Source organism: Somniosus microcephalus, chromosome 5 (assembly GCF_052327205.1).
Source record: "Somniosus microcephalus isolate GS21.2 chromosome 5, FLI_Smic_1.0, whole genome shotgun sequence".
Classification (NCBI taxonomy): domain Eukaryota; kingdom Metazoa; phylum Chordata; class Chondrichthyes; order Squaliformes; family Somniosidae; genus Somniosus; species Somniosus microcephalus.
In genome coordinates, this window is record NC_140991.1 from 295384519 (window position 1) to 295396799 (window position 12281).

Here is a 12281-nt window from a genome sequence, read left to right on the forward strand (position 1 = left end):
CTTAATTGGTCGGGAAACCCGGAAGTCTAATTCAATTGCAGTGACTTAGTTAAAAAGCCTTTGCAAACGAACTTCTGGGTTCCCGACACGATCCACGGCCCCCCCGCTGCTATCCACACGGAGAAAGAAAGACTTTCATTTCTATAGCGCCTTTCATGATCATCGGGCATCCCAAAGCGCTTTACAGCCAATGAAGTACTTTTGAAGTGTAGTCACTGTTGTAATGTGGGAAACGCAGCAGCCAATTTGCGCACAGCAAGCTCCCACAAACAGCAATGTGATAATGACCAGATAATCTGTTTATGTGATGTTAATTGAGGGATAAATATTGGCCAGGACACCAGGGATAACTCGCTGCTCTTCTTCGAAATAGTGCCATGGGATCTTTTACATCCACCTGAGAGAGCAGACGGGGCCTCGGTTTAACGTCTCATCCGAAAGACAGCACCTCCGACAGTGCAGCACTCCCTCAGCACTGTACTAGAAATTCAGCCCAATGTTTCACGTCTGTGACCTTTTGTCAGAACACAGATGCTACCCGACCAGCTGAGTATTTCCAGCATTTCCTGTTCATATTTCAGAATTCCAGCATCCGCAGTATTTTGCCTTTCGGAGGAGTATGTCAGCAGGTTTCCTCAGCATTAAGGTGTGAGCTTCAGTGACAATGAAACCCCAGGAAGAGCACTGGTAGAGATGCTTAAATCGACATCCCATAGAAACAAACACTAATCCAGAAAAGAATTAGTCTAATTATTGTGTAGTGCCCTGCTTCGGAAAATTAAAAGTTACAAGTGCAATACAGGATCACACACATTTCTATATTTACAGGTTATAATGTTGGTGTACTATTTAATCTGGCAGACACGAACATTGTCTCCTTATTGCCAAGTTTTAGTCCAGCACAATGCAATGGATTTATTATGCTGAATACACATTTTTGTTTAGCTTCGATAATGCCGTTCTAAAGACCGGAAGCCAGAGTAGCCATTCAGGACAACAAAACAATTAATTCATTTTATGTGCCAAGCCCATATTAGATCATGTGCTTTTTAAGCTGCTGTTATTCCAAATGACTGCCGTTGCTGATGCTGCAGAAACTCATCTTTCATTAATTCAACCCAGTTAGGTAGGTCTACAGGTTAACGAAGGAGATACTCAAGATCATCAAAAACATCCCTCATTACAGTTTCTATCCAAAACAGCAAATCCTCATAACGCCAATTTCAAGTAAGCACTACCTTTGTTGCCAGGGTTTAAGAACTTCACATTGGTCAAGATCACATCATACAAAACAAAAAATGGTAAGTGATGTTTGTTACAATATGACCCAAGTTGGATGACACCAAAAAACTACTTTAAAAAAGGCCATCGACATAACGCAAGGACTTAACCTGGCAAAATCCTAGACTTCAATTACCTATAATTTTTTTTAAATTTATACAATTTCTTTTTTCCTCCTAGGTTTTTATATTTTTCAGCCAATAAATGAGCACATCACCGTAGAGTTATATTGGCATTAGTCACGTGCAGAGGAGAAGGTTTTCAGAGTTTATCATTGTCTGCTGAATTAGTTTACATCAGAAGTATTAAAATGTTATACTTAGTGAATTCCCCCACTAGTTTCCATTTTCTTCTTCCCACCTCAAATCATAAAGACTGGCCATAACTAATTTTCTGTCCTATTTGTCAGTTCACTGTTTCTAAATTGCATTTCAATCTAAAATACATCAATTTACACTGTTTAAACAGAGTGCTGCGAGTTGGGTGAGTCAGGGAGTCTTAACTGTTTGCTGAAATCAAACTTTTGTTTGTTTCACATTTACTATTTTTAAAAAAAATTTTATTTAAAATTTGAACATTTTACAGTAAATGATATTTACAGAGCTCAAGACTCAGCTCTTTGTACAAAGTCATAAGCCCTCACGCCCACAAGGCAGGGGTCCCAGTCTCTACAAGTTGGTGATGTGATATCCAAGCTTCTTGGTCGTCTTCACTTGTTCATCCGGATAATGGGTGACGGAAGAAAACTACTAGGCACTTGGTCTAAGAATGTCCTGAGCAAGCTGGGCCCATGCCCGAGTATTTATACTCTCCCTGGACAGCGCCACCAGCAGGCTGCCCAGTATCATTTCATAAGTCATTTCCACATGAAATGACAAGATTCATGTCAATGGGTCTCCAGGAATTCACACAGATGAGGATCGGCGCTCCCAGTGGAGGGTTTTGTGCAGATCCGGCAGACTCTGGTTGACATTCTTCTCCATCTGCAGGGCTCTCTGCATCGCCAAGCGGAGCCTCTCGCTCTCCCGACCGAACAAGTGGACTGTAAAGAAGCTTAAAAACCCTAGATTAATTTTTTTAACTTATCAAATTAAATTAAAATCACCCCGGCTGGTCCAGTCCCCGCGGCGCCCACCGGTCTCGGAAGGCCTTGAGCGTGCCGGCGGACACCGCGTGCTCCATCTCCAGGGCCACCCGGGCGCGAACATAGCCGCAGAAGAGAGGCAGGCAATTGGGCCGAACAACCCCCTCGACCGCCCGCTGCCTGGAATTATTAATGGCCACTTTGGCCTGGCCCAGGAGCAGTCCTACGAGGAGGTCCTCCGACCCGCCCTCTCCCCTCCGCACCGGGTGGCCGTAGATCAGGAGCGTGGGACTAAAGTGCAGCCAAAAATCGAGGAGCAGCCCCTTCAAATAATGGAACAGGGGCTGCAACCTCTCACATTCGATATAGATATGGAACACCGACTCCTCTGGGCCGCAAAAATGGCAAGCAGCCTGGGAGTCCGTGAACCTACTTAATATTTTATTGCACGGGACTGCTCCGTGCAGCACCCTCCAGGCCAAGTCCCCAATAGATAAAGGGAGGACTCCCGCATAGAGAGCCACCCATTGGGGACCTCCGCCAGACGGCAGGATGGCACGCCAAGGCATGTCCAGTCGGCAGGCGAAGATGACAAAGTAGAGAGTGGGCAGGAGCAGCCCGTACAGGAAACCCCTCCATGCAGAACTAAAAGGCACGGACGGCATTTCCCCGAGACAGCTCAAGTTGTGAGGCGCCGGTTCCCGAGAGGGGTTTTGGGGCCGCGCGCCGATGAGGAATTCCATCCGAACGGGGGAGAACTGCGACTGGAGGCGATGCTGATCCAGACCCATAGCAGTTCCTGGTAGAAGGCAGGCAGCTCCCGCAGGTAGGCACACGTACGGCCTAATTCTACAAACAGGAGCTGCGTGTCATAGTTGAGGCTGTGCAGCTGGCGGAATAAAAACGTCGCCAGCGCACACCATCGAGAAGGATTCTCCACGTACAGGTATCTCTGCAGGCTCCGAAGATGGAAAGTCGCCGCCCGGGTGCGTAAGCACACCAGCGCCTGACTGCCCTCCCTAAGCGGGAGACTCAGAACCGCGGCAGAGACCCAGTGCTTCCCTTTGTCCCAGAAGAAGTCGATGAACTTCTTCTGCATAAGAACATAAGAAGTAGGAGCAGGAGTAGGTCATACGGCCCCTCGGGCCTGCTCCGCCATTCAATAAGATCATGGCTGATCCGAATCTAGACTCACGTCCACTTCCCTGCCCTCTCCCCGTAACCCCTAATTCCCTTGTCTGCTAGGAAACTGTCTATCTCTGTTTTAAATTTATTTAATGTTGCAGCTTCCACAGCTCTCTGGGGTAGCAAATTCCATAGATTTACTACCCTCTGAGTGAAGAAGTTTCTCCTCATCTCAGTTTTGAAAGGGCAGCCCCTTATTCTAAGATTATGCCCCCTAGTTCTAGTTGGCGACAAACGCAGGGGGCGGGATCAAAGTGACCAACCGGTACCACAACATGGCGGCCACCAGCTGGTTTATGACCAGCGCTCGACCCTTGTAGGACAACACTCAGAGCAGTCCTATCCAGCTACCTAGGCGAGCGGTGACTTTGGCCTCCAGCTCTTGCCAGTTCGCCAGCCAGGCATCCTCGGTGGGGCTGAGGTAGACTCCCAGGTGCAGAAGGCGCGTGGTGCTCCAGGCGAAGGCCCTGAACTCCTCCGGCAGGGAGTCCACCCGCCACTGGCCCACCAGGAGTCCAGAACATTTCTCCCAGTTGATCCTGGCGGAGGATGCGTCCGAGTAAATCTGCTGGCATTCTTGCATCCTCCGCAGGTCAACGGGATCCGTGACCATGAGAAGCACGTCATCAGCATAAGCCGAGAGGACGACCTCCATGCCCGGCCCTTGCAGACCCAGTCCCGTCAACATCTTCCGCAAGAGGCGCAGGAAAGGCTCCACGCAGATGGCATATAACTGAGCGGACATGGGGCATCCCTGACGCACCCCCCTCCCGAAGCAAAGGGGCGCCATCAAAGACCCGTTAACTTTGAGCAAACACTATACGCCGCCGTAGAGAAGTCGGATCCGGGAGACAAAATGCGTCCCGAACCCGAATGCACGCAGAGTTCCGAAAAGATACTCGTGATCCACCCTGTCGAACGCCTTCTCCTGATCCAGGGAAAGGAAGGCGACCGACAGACCAGCCCTCTGGGAATGGTGGACCAGGTCCCGGGCCAGATGGATATTGTCGTGGATGGTCCTGCCCGGGACTGTGTAGGACTGGTTGGGGTGGACCATGTGGGCCAGCACTGTGCAAAGGCGAGCAGACATAGCCCTGGCAAAAATGTTGTAGTCCGTGCTGAGGAGGGAGACCAGGCGCCAGTTCTTAAGAAGGCGGAGATCGCCCTTCTTAGGCAGCAGGACAATGACCGCCCTGCGCCAAGAGCGGGGCATCTCCCCGGTCGCCAGACTTTCCCCCAGGACCCATGCGTAGTCGCCCCCCAAGATGTTCCAGAACGTCCTGGGGAACTCCACGGTCAGCCCATCCAGCCCTGGGTACTTTCCCCTCGAGAGCTGGCCGAGGGCGTCGGTCAGCTCCACCAAGCTTAGCAGAGCGTCCAAATTTTCGGCACACTCTGGGCCGACCTTCGGCAGGTCCTCCCACAAAACTCTGCGCGCATCCTCACTGGACGGATCCGGAGAGAACAGAGCCCTGTAATAGGCACGGGTCTCCGCGCTGATTCCCTCCGGATCCGAGACCAGAGATCCGTCGTCGGCCAGCAGCCCCAAGAGCTGCTTACGGACCCCCCGTCTTTTTTCCAGCGAGTAGAAGGGGGAGCCGTGGTCCAGGTCCCGCAGGAACTGGATCCGCGACCTCACATATGCGCCTCGGGACCCGACGAGCTGCAGGTCCTTCAGCGCGCCCTTCTTCTCTTCGTACACCTTCCGCAGGGCCGGGTCCTCGACGACTTGACCGAGACGGGACTCCAGGTCGAGCACCTCCTTCTCCAACCACCCGACCCGGGCCTCCCGCCTCTTGGTCGACCCCTTCGCGTACTCCTGACAGAAGAGACGGACGTGAGCCTTGCCCACGTCTCACCATAGCCTCAAGGAGGGGAAGCACCCCTGCTTCCTTCTCCAGTCAGCCCAAAAGCGACTAAATGAATCCCGGAACCGCTCGTCCTCCAGCAGCAGGTTATTAAAATGCCAGTACGCGGACCCCCCCCCACGCGCAACGGAGCGAGCTCCGCCCACACCAGGTGGTGGTCCGCGCACGGCACCGGCCGCATGGAAGCCGCCGGAACGCAGGAGACGTACGCCCGGGAAATGTAGAGGCGGTCGATTCTGGACCTTCCTCTTCCAGACCCCACATAAGTGAAGGCGCTGGAGTCGGGATGGAGATTTCTCCAGACGTCCACCAAGTCGAAGGACCGGACCAGGTCCCTCAACCTCTCCATCGCTGCCGGGCTTCACGGGGGACCCGAACGGTCCCTCGCCTCGAGGGTGCAGTTAAAATCCCGCTCGAGGATGACGCACTCGCCGACGGAGCCCAGAAGAGCGGACACTTCATCAAAGAAGCGCGCTCGCTGTGCACCGTCCTGGGGGGCAGACACGTTCACTAGATGGAGCGGCATGCCCCCCAGGCAAACAGTGACCTGGAGCAAACGGCCCGGCACCTGCTCCTTGACCCCCAAGATGTCCAGCTGAAAATGTGGGGCCAGCAAGATGGCCACCCCGCTGGACTTACTGGAGAGGTGATTCATGCTGACTCCTCCTTGCCACTCCAGGAGCCACGTGGCCTCATCTCTTGGAACGGTGTGGGTTTCTTGCAGGAAGCACACCGCATACCTCCCGTCCCGGAGGACCGAGAAATTATTAAATCTACGGCGCGCCTCTCTACAGCCGGTTATGGTTATCTTCATGACAAGAGCATAGTGCAACCTCTACCTAAACCTAACGGGAGGAGGGAGCGCGGCCGCTAGTCAACCTCCACTCCGTTTGCAACCCAGCGAGGAACTTCTGGATCCGACGCCGCTCGGCCGGGCTCCCGCCCTCGTCCGTGCCCATGGTTTTGGCGACAGCGCGGATGGAGTTGACGAGCAGCGCCAGATCCGACTATCTGTCAAGGGCCAGCCGAACTATGCCGTGGCGACCCTGGCACATGGCCACAAAGTCCCGGAGTTCTACAACGGGGATGAGGGGGGACCCAGAGGGGGGCACGAGGATATCCGCCGCCTCACTGGCAATGGTGTCCGACTCGTCCTCCATGCCCTCTGCCGGGTCCCCGTCCTCCTCTGAGAGGTCATTATCAGCCGGCCCCGCCTCTGCCCTGATCCTACCCCCAGGATCAGCGGCAGAGGATTCCTCCCTGGGCGCCTCCGGAGGCACCGGGTCATGAGGCGACCACGGTTCAGGACCCGCCTCCGCCCCGGGGCGCTTGGGGAAACCGGGGAGAACGCTATTCCCAGTTACCCCAACACCTCCGGTGCCAGCGTCGAAGACGGAATCAGGGGGCCCTCCCCTTCATCGCCACCATCCACCGACCCAGCAGACTGGGGAGCTTGAGAAAGGTTTGCGAGCATGTCGAGCAGCTCCTGGGGGATGTCCCGACTGTTTTGGGCGGGCCCAGCCTCAATGGCCTCGCCCACCCCCGCCCCCCCGTCCCCAGGGCGCTCGACATGGCGAGAAGTAACGGTGGTCCTTCAGATGTTGTTTCCGCGGCCCCCCCCGCGAGCAGGGTCTCTTCCCCGTCCCCGGGAGACACAGACCGGACAGACTCATCTGTCGTTCCCTCCCGAGGGACAGGCGACTCCTGCTGGATGTCGATGGTGACGACAGTGGGGGGGGGGCGCAGCACCCACGGCGGACGATAATTCCCCCCGTGAGGAGGAGCCTTATCTCTCGTGGTCCTCCTCCTCATCCTCCAAGGTATCACGCCTCCTTTTTGGCGTGGAGGGATCCGGAGGCTGGGAGACCTCCATAGCTACCGAGGCCTCCTCCTCCGTTCCCTCCCGTCGAGGGGGCTGTTCGGGTCCCTTGAGCCCCGGCCCGACCGCAGGTCTTGATTCATCTGCCTCAGCGGTTGCGGTCGCAGGCCCGGGCACGAGGCCCCCCCCACTCTCGAACCCTGCAGCTACCTCCGCGAGGTACGCAGGCGTGATGTCTGGTAACTCCTCGGTATCCGTGTACTCACCGAGGGGACCCACCCGAAGGTTTTTCTTCTTCCGCCGCGACTTCCCCCCGCGCGGACACTCTCCCCCACCCCCCCTCGCCGGAGGCCGTGATGGCGTTGCCCTCTGGCATCGACCATGCATCAGGTGTCGCGGACAGAATCGGGGGGAGGAGCGGCGCGGGAGGAGCGGCGGCGGCGCCAGCCTTGGCCGCCCCAGATGTTGTGGCAACCTTGAAGGCGGGGCAGTTCTTTCGTACGTGCCCCACCTCCTTACAGGCGTGGCACCGCACACCGTCCGACGTCCAAAAGTCGCGGTGAGCAGTCCCCTCGTGGCACACGACAAAGGCACCCTCGGTGTCCTCCTCCCGCCCCAGCTGAACAAAGAGCTGGCGCCGGAAGGAGAAGACATGCTGGAGACTGGCTTCCCTGCAGCCGAGCGGGATGGGCGTGATCCCCGACCTCACCTCCCCCAGTTGACGTAGGTGGGGGGGGGGGGAGGAGGAGCTCACCCAAAACAAAGGGCGGGACGTTTGACAGTATGATCCTCTGCGCGGTGGCCTCGAGAGGATCCATCGGCAGGAAGGTCCCGCCCACAGTAAGCCCCTTTGCGACGGCCAGAGACACCGCCCGCTCTGACCCAAGGAAGAACACAGCCTTGCCGTACATTTGAGGCGGCGACGATGGCTGAAGGGCCGACAACCCCAGCCATGGCTTTTACGCACACCTTGATGGTCATATTAGGGCGAGTGTTGCTCTTCACCCAGTGTTTCCTCGTAATTAAACGGAAAGGTGATGGGGCAGCAGAATTAGCCGTGGCCGTGGCCACCACACCCGCGTACAACCTGGCTGGCCCCGTCACCGGCAAAGATGGAGTCGCCATCGTGGGGGGTTTATTGTAAAGGGCTACACTCACCCCAAGTCACAGGCCTGCTGATGGTAATGGCCTCAGTGGGTTTTTGTTGTTGTTTTGGTTCCCTAGAGCAGAGGGAGCTGTTAAGTGGAAGGCACACCTCTCCCCTTGTTGATGAAAATAGGGAGAGGGGCCTTCTCCCCTCTGCTCAACGGGCAATTAATGAATAAATAGTGATGGGGTGCCTCTTTAAAGAGAGAGGCAGAGAGAGAGAAAGGAGGGTGGGAAGGAGGGAGACCGCGGGGGCTGGGTCTCCACTCAAGATGGTGGGTGGGTGTTCGCAGGGGTGCACTCTCCGGTGTAAAAGAAAAAAGTCTTTATGGATGTGTGGTAAACCACTGTTAACCTGTACATGCCTGTGTGGTAAACCACTGTTAACCCTGTACAAGTCCAGGCATGTCTCAGCCCCTGGCTCCACCCCTAAGCCCGGGTATAAAGGTGACTCACCACCCTTCCCCCGAGAGCTCTTAGGATGGATTCACTAGCAGAGGCATGCTCTAGCTCTTAGTCAATAAGAGCCTACTTCATTTAAGTCCCTCTCGTAGTCTTTGGTATTGTTGATAGCGCACCAGGATGGTCTCCTCTTCTGGTGGGGGAAGATGATGATGATGATGTCTTCACCTGGGATAATTAAAGCTGGAGATGCCCAGGCTCAGTCCACCACCAGGTCTTAATGATGTTAATTAAATTAATGGGACTTTGCCTGGGCAGCTCCAGCTGTCCCAGGTCAAGCAATGGGAAGGGGTGTTTGCCAGTGGTGTGTGTGGTCTAGTTTTTACAAGAGACACACACACTCCCCTAGATCTTTTTCTCCTTCTTTCCTCCCCCGCCCTCCCCACCCACCCCCTAGAACACAAAGTCTCTGGGAGAGTGCACCTTTACACCCATCTGTAGATTTCCAGTGGCTCTCCCTCCTTGTAAGGCTTGTTCTGTTCTCCCCTCTCTCCTTCAATGGAGACCAGTTGGGAAGGCAGTGTTGGAATTGGCTTCCCTCTGGTCTCCTGGTCTTTCTCTCTCCTCTCTCCCCCCCTGGCACCTCAAAGCAGCAGCAGCAACAAATGTGGTCTCCCCTCTGTCTCTCTTCCTTCTCCTGGGCACACCGAGAGAGAGAGAGAGACCTCTCCTCTCCTCTCCTCTGGCGCAACAGCAGCAGCACAAGATTCCTGACTGTCTGTTGTTTCACATTTACTTTTACTGTTTAAAATCTAAATTTCCCAACTTTAAGCAGGGTTCTAAAAGGATATACAAGGCCTACAATTCAGTGCAGCTGAAGGCAGTTAATTAGGGAAACTAAATTAAACTGGTTCTCCTATAGCTGGGCTCAGCAAGTCTCCTTTGTTTCAGGGCCTATAAAAACAGGCTTTGGAGTGCAATTTTGCACTGAGTGTGGTTTAAACAGAGTGCTGCAAGTTGGGTGAGTCAGGGAGTCTTGTGAGGAGTGGAAGGAGGAGCTCCCTTGCTTCACCTTTGTTTTTCCTAACTTTTCACCCTGTAAGAATTGGTTCTTACTTTACACCATGGAAAGAGTCCGAGAGCAGGAGGAGGTGGACCTGTGTGGGAGCGGCAGCGGGACCCGAGAGAAGGCGGAGCGGCCATAAAGGAGCGCTTCAGAGGAGTGCTACGAGTTGGGAAAGAGTCCGAGAGCGGGAGCAGTCAAACAACAACAACTGCGAAACCGCTAATGTGACGTCACAACCAGGGAAGGAGCTGATTGGTAAGTAGGACCTGGTGAGTATTTCTACAGTCCAGTCATTGAAGTAAAAGTAAGGTCTCTAGTTTAGAGTAAGTAGCGTTTAAAGTGAAGTAAGGTCCCTAGTGTATTTAATATTCTTTAATTTAAAGGAAGTAAAGGGAGTAAGTTAAGGTTAGGACATGGCAGGGCAGCTCGGTAGCGTGGAGTACTCCTCCTATGCTATGTGGGAAGTCAGGGACACTTTCGGTGTCCAGGGCGAACACATGTGCAGGAAGTGTCTCCAGCTGCAGCTACTCGAAATCCGCGTTTCGGAGCTGGAGCTGCGGCTGGAGTCACTGTGGAGCATCCGCGAAGCTGAGATCTTCATGGATAGCACGTTTAACAAGGTGGTCACACCGCAGGTAAAGAGTGCACAGGCAGACAGGGAATGGGTGACCGCCAGAGTAAAAGAACTAGGAAGGTAGTGCAGGTGTCCCCTGGGTCCACCTCCCTCTCCAACAGATTTTCCATTTTGGATACTGCTGGGGGAGATGGTTTTTCAGGGGCATGCAGCAAGAGCCAAGTCCGTGGCACTACGAGTGGCTCAGCTGCACAGGAGGGGAGGAAAAAGAGTAGGAAAGCAATAATGATAGGGGATTCTATCGTAAGGGGAACAGATGGATGGTTCTGTGGCCGCAGACGTGACTCCAGGATGGTATGTTGCCTCCCTGGTACCAGGGTCAAGGATGTCACTGAACGGCTGCAGGGCATTCTGAAGGGGGAGGGCGAACAGTCAGAGGTCGTGGTTCACATTGGTACCAACGACATGGGTAGAAAGAGGAATGAGGTCCTGCAACAAGAATTTAGGGAGCTAGGTAGCAGATTAAAAAGCAGGACCTCAAAGGTTGTAATCTCTGGATTACTCCCAGTGCCACGTGCTAGTAAGTATAGGAATAGGAGGATAGAGCAGATGAATGCGTGGCTAAAGAGTTGGTGCAGGAGGGAGGGCTTTAGTTTCCTGGATCACTGGGGCTGCTTCTGGGGAAGGCGGAGCCTGTACAAGTTGGACGGGTTGCACCTGAACCAGAACGGGACCAACATCCTTGCGGGGAGGTTTGCTAGTACTGTTGGGGGGGGGGGGGTTAAACTAACTTGGCAGGGGGATGGGATACGGAGTGGAGCTATAGTAAGGGGTGATGCACAGCCAAATATAGAGGAAAAAACAAGTCAGCCTGGAAGGCAGAGCAAATATGTAATGGCACAAGGGAGTATGGCAAGGCTGGATGGCATTTATTTTAATGCAAGGAGTCTTGCGAGTGAGACAGAGCAGGGTGTGGCTGGAGAGCAAGATCGACCCTCCCCTTTAAGAACAGGCCGGCGCTAGTGTGTCTGTGTTCCACTGCTAACTGACATCACATGAGCTTCGCCAGCGCTCTGAGGTAGCACCTCGCTGCTCGGCGTTAGCACCTCGAGAGGTGTGTAGCACCTGATTTAGCGCTCAAATCACCTCCAGGGGCAATAGAGGCCAAGTTTGCAGTTGGAGGCGATAATTAGCGCCAGGTGCTAAACTTTGCGCCCGGCCGATAATTGCGCCCCAAACGGGGTGATACTGAATTTCCCTCCGTGTGCTTTGCTGTACAGACAGTTTAACTCATTTTAATAGGATTTCCTCTCACCTTATGTTTAACCATCTTTTAGGCTCCTGTTCTATAACTCTCTTCTCTTAGGCAGTCCCTCGGAACCGAGGATGACTTGCTTCCACACTAAAAATGAGTTCTCAGGTGACTGATGAGTCTTATGCGGGACCTACAGTCTCTGTCACAGGTGGGGCAGACGGTGGTTGAAAGGGCGGGTGGGTGAGGTGCTTGGGTTGACGTGCGCTCCTTCCGCTGTTTGCGCTTGCTTCCGGCGAAGAGACTCGAGGTATTCGGCGCCTTCCCAGATGCTTCTCCTCCACTTTGTACGGTCTTGGGCCAGGGATTCCCAGGTGTCGGTGGGGATGTTGCACTTTTTCAAGGAGGCTTTGAGGGTGTCCTTGAAGTGTTTCTGCTGCCCACCTGGGGCTCTCTTGCCATGTCGGAGCTCTGAGTAGAGCACTTGTTTTTGGAGTCTCGTATCGGGCATGCAGACAATGTGACCCGTCCATCGGAGCTGATCGAGCATGGTCAAAGCTTCGATGCTGGGGATGTTGGCCTGAGCGAGAACACTGACGTTGGT